The sequence below is a fragment of the Dipodomys spectabilis genome, unplaced genomic scaffold, assembly GCF_019054845.1.
Source record: "Dipodomys spectabilis isolate Male_0828 unplaced genomic scaffold, ASM1905484v1 ptg000586l, whole genome shotgun sequence".
Classification (NCBI taxonomy): Eukaryota; Metazoa; Chordata; class Mammalia; order Rodentia; family Heteromyidae; genus Dipodomys; species Dipodomys spectabilis.
In genome coordinates, this window is record NW_024871263.1 from 165,781 (window position 1) to 172,531 (window position 6,751).

General features: G+C 39.5%; 1 long non-coding RNA gene across 1 annotated transcript; it reads left to right on the forward strand.

Annotated features, from left to right (window-relative positions):
- The first annotated feature begins 249 nt into the window (after positions 1 to 249).
- LOC122100583 lies at positions 250 to 5,617 on the forward strand. Its single transcript, XR_006146206.1, has 3 exons — positions 250 to 371; positions 760 to 1,001; positions 3,602 to 5,617. It is a non-coding gene; the product is annotated as an uncharacterized LOC122100583 (long non-coding RNA).
- The last annotated feature ends 1,134 nt before the right edge of the window (positions 5,618 to 6,751 follow it).

Here is a 6,751-nt window from a genome sequence, read left to right on the forward strand (position 1 = left end):
AACTCCCTGCCCTACAGACAGCGTGGAGGGACAGCCAGGAGCATTCTGCTCTTCTTCTCAGCACCATGGGAGAGCTTTTGGAGGTTGGCTGGGAATGGGTGGGGGCACAGCAGTGGGGACTATTGCTGCTTTAGCAGTCCCTTTCACAACAGCCCTGTTTTGTCATTTTGCACGCAGATTTCCGTTGGCTAACCTCAACTTTATCTTCCTCATTTCTCTTTCCTCTTCAAGACACCAAGAGCCCTTCAAAACACATGACCTTCCTGCTCACAGCATAAAGACCAGCTCTCTTTCTCTCTGGACTCTACAGTTTGGCTCAGCACCAGTGAACCTGTGCTCCCTCCAAAGCTAAGGCAGCATTCGAGTTAAAGGTATAGTATCCATTTGCTCTCTTCTTGGATTGCCAAGCTGGGACAGTGTCCATAATAGTCAAGGGTGGACATTATCCTACAAAAACCTATGTTTAGGAGATAGTCATATGGAAGTAGGACTGGGTCCAGGAGTCAGCAAATCTGACTAGCAGTCCTGTTTGTTGTTTACCGGATGTATTATCTTTGGGTGTTTGAATCTCTTTTGCAAAAAAGAAGAAAAGAAGGATTAGTTGAATGCCATCTAAAGTCTTTGTTTTTCTATCTCTTATTTTGATACTTGTCACCCCTCTGTTGAGAAAAGATGGGAGTGATATTTGAATTCATATCTTTAGACAGCTCTCCTGGGGTGATCCATGCAGGCTCTCTAAGAATGCTCTTTCTTCTCTAGTTTCTTATTTGACAGGTAAAATTTGAGAATTAAAAGGATCCTTGGAGATCAAGTACATGTGGGAAAAACAGAGATTCAGAAAGAGGAAAGAAAGTACTTGCCAAAGGTCATGCAAAGAATCTGTGACTCAATGGGTCTGGATTCCAGGCCATTGTTCTTTCTGTTCTACCCAAGGAGGACCAAGACACCAAGAAGCAGGAGCTAACTTGTGACTGATCCAGTTGAGTTTTGTCATATTGGAGGTAGTGTAGATTTTTTTAAGCATGGTCTTGAGAACTTATTTTTCTCCTATCTTCTCAAACCTTTCATTCAGTCTCAATGTTTGGATATCCCCAGATACTTACTCGCATCTCCTTTTCCAGGTTTATCCCCTCTAATTCCCTTAACCAAGGCTGATCTATTATTTGTTTCAATCACAGCAGCTTTGGGGAACTCTCCAATGAAGAATTTTGTAGTTCAGATGTGTACAAATGATATTACACATAGTATAATCAAGTAACATAAGAGCTTTCTGCGTTCCTCAAGAGCCCCTCCCTGCCACACCCATTGTAGGTATCCATCACCTGGTTCTTTCTATGGGTCTGGCCAATCTTTCTCAAAAAAACTAGCTTTGCTTATATGTACTGTATTGCAGAGCACTAAAACAGCAAGGATTGACATGACACTACTCTGCTTTGAGCTTAGCTACTCATTCTTTCAGTAATGCTAAGAATGGACTGTCTTCTATGATCTTCAAAATGCAGCATACTTGAGCCAGGCGCCCGTGGCTCAAGTCTGTAATCCTAGCTACTGAGGAGGCTGAGATCTGAGGATCACGGTTCAAAGCCAGCCTGGGCAGGAAAGTCCCTGAAACTCTGATCTCCAATAAACCACTAGAAAATCGGAAATGGCGCTGTAGCTCAAGTGGTAGAGGGCTAGCCTTTAGCTGAAGAGCTGAGGGACAGCACTCAGGCCCAGAGTTCACAGCCCACAACCAACAAAAAAAATGCAGCATACTCAGAATCTTAAGGCTCTTTCATAGTTCTCTTTTGGCTTTCTGCGGTCAATGAAGTCAGAAAAGGCATTTGGGAGACTGGGAATACCTTCAGATGATCTAGGTCTTCTTCTTTAGCTGGAAGGCAATGGAGATGATGATGGAAGAAAGGCACCAGTCCATTTCTCTCTCCTCTGTCAAACCTAACCCCAACTCTTTTAATCAACTTCTTTGGCTAGCTTTCATTTACAGCTCCAGGGGCTGAGCCAAGGTCTCTTTAAGCTCCTCTAAAAGAAGCTCTGGAAAGCTTACCATTTTCCAACAACCCTGCCAGGTAAATATTCTTGTCCTCATTTCTAGAAAAGACAACTGAAGTTGAAAGACTTGCCTAAGTTATGTTGGCTAGTTGGTTGCTAAGACATAATTAGAACCCAAATTTCTCTAATTTTTTTCTACTATACTGTATATGGTCATCATAATTGCCACTTTGAGAACTACACTTCTAGGAGGCTGAGGCTGAAATAGGTGTATAGAGAGGGAAATAAAGGAGTGGCAAAGATAGTTTTGATCATTAGATTTGAAGTCATTCAAGATATTAAATTAAAGGGGCATGTTACCCCTTTATAGTCAACTCAAAGAATTGAGAAAAATACTCTTGCTGAAAGACCACATAAGAAGTTTTCTACTCCTAGTCATTTTGGGTTGTTTGCCACTTTTCATGGTAGAATTGAATATAGACCAGTTACTTTACTTTCTTATAGAACAACTGCCACAGCTGGGAAGGGTAGTCTGGAAATTTTAGTAATGGCTCCTGGCTCTTCCTAAGGGAATTCTCCAAGAAGTTGTAGGCCTAACTCTGATCCTGACAAGCTTCCTTATTGCCCTATTGGCTGTGGGTTCATGTATGCAGTATCATACTGCAAAATCCACTGCCAAGTTTTTCTCTTCATTAATGCATCTTTTCCTTTCCCCAGATGCAGATAAAAAAATAAATCTGGAGGCACAATAGTGTAATATATTGCATAACCCCTAACTATAAATGATGTATTGTATAAGCATAACAAGTTTCTTCCCTAATATGGACCTTCATTTCCTAATTTATAACCTTCAGTGGGTGGGATCAGATGATCAATAATAACATTTTTATTGTGGCCACTATTTAGTTCTTATGGGTAAGGTATTCAGGTTATATAAGAATTAGGCCTAAAATAACTCAATGTTATCATTACACTTACTCTGTTAAATCAATTATCAGTCAATCTTGCTTTATTTCTGGCAGCCTCTACTTCTGAAGTTGTTGGGATTGCAGGCATGTGCCATAATGCCCAGATACAGCCACCATTTTGAACATTCGTTATATGGAAAATACAAAAGAATTGACACTTGTTATCTCACATTATTCTCCCAATAATTTTATAAAATAGGTACTGTATATAATTACACATACTTTATGTGTAATTAAATGTAATTAGAGTTCATGAAGGTGAAATAATTTATCCAAGTCATTCAACTAGTTTAATGGCAGAGTAAGGGTTCAAGCCTGTGTTAGAATGCAGTCTAACCTTGACATTTGTAAGAAAACAACTTGAGAAAATTGGAAGATAAGAAAGTAGAGCAAGAGCTATGGGGTTGGTCCTTTCTTCAAGACAGGAAGGCAGGGTGATCACCAAATTGTCCTATTACAGGGCCCCATTGAAGATGGAGACTCATGAGATGCTATGGGTACTTATAATCTTTCCTCTGGCTGAGCTGTATGCCTTATTTTGCTTATTTGTCTATGCTGCTCTTTAGGTGGGTCCCTTCAGCCTCCAAAGGTTCTGGAGAATCTGAGTGTAATTTCATCACTACTCTCTCTCTCTCTTTTTCCAGGGCCACATCTTCCAAGACGATCTCACTGTCCCAAGGAAGCCCCTGGTCTGGCTTCCAGCAGTGCCACGCTCCGTGTATTTGACAAGCTGAGTTGGACACTCCATGTGGTAGAGTGTCAGTTTGTCAAATACCCCAAGTGCGGCACCTGCCTAGCAGCTCCAGGCCAGGGCAGATGGACACAATGAATAAATTGTCGACTACATAAAAGAATGCTTTCCAAACACCGAGCTCTCCTGTTATTTTCTATGACTTTGAGGGAACTAAAGCATTGTATCTTAGAATACGGGGGAAAAGTGACACAGCTCTGGGGGCAACTACTATGAGATATGTCTGCAAACATCATGAGAATGCTAAAGAGTACACAAGCTCTTCATGGCATAGGAGATAAAGGGAGGGAAGTGCTTGTTTACTCATTCTTTTCTTTCTTCATATCCCCCTTCTCATAGCCAGGACCCCAGGATTCTCATACAAGTATTATGACTTATGTGAGAAAGCAAGGCATACTTTCATTATTGCCTTCCTCCTTTTCCTCTTGTTTTTCTCCCTGGGTCACATTCTCTATTTTTTTGCCTGTCCAATTTGTCCCTATATGTCTAGGCCTTGTCAGTGTCCAGTCCCTCTGGGCACATTCCCAAATAAACCTATACTTTTTCCTTTATCATGTACAAAATACTATTTATCTGGGTCTTAGTATGTGCCCATATGTCTCCTACCAGTCAAAATAACCTTTTGGATTGCTAGTGAGTTTTCTCAGGGAATATTCTTGAGATCTTAACTGCATTGTGAGCTTCTAGAACACATGACTATTTCCTTGATGAATACTTCCACTACAGTTGCCTAGCATTTTAACTATGATACTCAATAAATGTTTTACTGATTGACTTCATTAGTCAATTAGTCCATTAGCATTGAGTTTAGGTACCAAATGTCACCTGGGATTTTGTGGGAGAAAAGAAATCACTCTGTGAACCTCATATAGAGTGGACAGAACATCAGCAAACATGGAGGGTTTTTGCTTCCTGAGAAATAAACCCAAGGGTTAAAAGAGGAGGCCAAAAATGAGCTCAGAGAGCAAATAAATTTTGGGATCACTTGGTCAAAGTTACACAGGTACTTTATTGCAGAATTCTTCAGAGACTTTAACATTCTAATATTATATTCCTTATCTCTAGGATGGAAGTAGAGTGAAGTAGTTTGTATACTTCTCTGACTATGGAGATTTTTCCATTGGCTATCTCAAATATTACATGGAACAAAATTTCAAAAATTGCCCTGGACCTAAAAAAATAAGTGAAGTAAGTCAGGCTAAGGGAGAAAAAGGCATGTTTTCTTTCTGTGGAAGTTGGATCTAAATTATAAGAATATATGAAAACATATACAGGGTTATATGTATGTATATATACACAAACATTTGGTATATGTACAGGAGAATTCCAATGATGTAACTCCTTTGAATAACTAATTTACAGTTTAAAAAATGAATAGCAGGAGCCTGAAACTTGTTTTGTTGAGGAGAGATCAAGGGGACCAGGGACAGAAATGGAAAGAGGAATGGTGGGTGAATATCATAATAATATTCAATATATATATATATATATGAAAATTGAACCAAGTAACTTGAGAGGATGGGTGAGGTTTGGAAAGATGGAGGAGAACAATGGATGGGTGACATTGATCAAGATGCATTGTACTCATACGCTGACATGTTGAATTGAAACCCCTTTGTACAACTAAAAGATAATAAAATTTAAAAAAAATTCCCTAGAGAAATTTCTAACTGTCCCTGTCTTCTGGAAATCCTCCCCTCTTTTCACTCCTCTACATTCCCCTGGTCAGCTAGCATCCAAAGACAGGTCCTATGGCAATATTCTCATTGATTTTATACTATCCTGGAAACTAGGTCTACTTCTGTACTCAGGAATCACTTTCTGATTTATTCTATATTGAAAACAAGTTTGGAAGCAAAGAAAATCTCCAGAAAGTTCTTGTTGTGATGAATAAATATGCCTAAAAGTTCCTAAGCCTTGTTTTTGATCTCCATTCTACCAATGACTTGAAATGTTCAGTTTTGTAAACAAGCCACTGTTTCCTCATCCATAATATGAAAGGGTTAGGATCATAAGATGAAAGATTTTGAGAAATCCCTGGGGACTCATAGTTCCTATGGATGAGGTTCTCTCAATTTTTGACTCATTTCACTAAGATTCACTGTTCAACCATAGGGATTCTTTCTTTTTTTAGGATTCTAGTAGAGAAAGATGATGAAGGTTTTCAAAGGCTGTGGGATCTAGTCACAGAGCTGTTTTATGAAGGAAGCTGAAGTTCCCACTGAGTGGGGTCCTATTTCAGAGGCTTGTAAGAACAGTGAGAAAGAAGTTGTGAATGTAGCATTCATGGATGAGGGAAAGGATGAGGTTGAGTGGTGGTAAAGTAGAGGCTACTCTGTTTACATTTGTATCCCAATAGGGATACGATAGGGAAGCATCTCCTTCCAACCTGTCACTGTACTGGGACTCAAAGTGGCAACATGACAATTCCCATGAAAAGAAAAGAAATAGATTACATGAGAGAAAGGAAGTGTGTATAAACTCATATATGAACAGATCTATTCTGGTAGCTTGTTTTAAAGGTGTATAATTGTGTACACACACACACACACACACACACACACACACACACACACACACACATTCCTAACCCTCATCTTGGCTCATCAAGGAAAAGACTGTTGCTTTTGCCCCATTCCACATTGTAAGAAGAGTCAGGGGATAAATTTACAAAGAATACAACTATCCCAAAGATTGTATGATGCAAAGAAATAGAATCCTTAGAAATGGTGCATACATACATATTGTCAAAATGGAGGAATCTCTTCTCTACATCTGAGTCCCTGAATATGGGTAGGAGGGATCCTTCTTTGTCAGACTACAAATTGTCTTGGGAAGCCATCCAGATGGAGACGACAGGATAATAGGGAAGGGAATGGAAGCTAATAAACATTTAAGCAAATATTTATTGGGTGGTATGAATTATGGGTGTCATAGGGTTTGGGAAGGAGAAAAAAACAAAACAAGACAAAACAAAAAAATGCCCCAAAGGTGCGATCCATACCTCCAGGAATCCCATCAATCTTAACTAGTCCTATTTTCA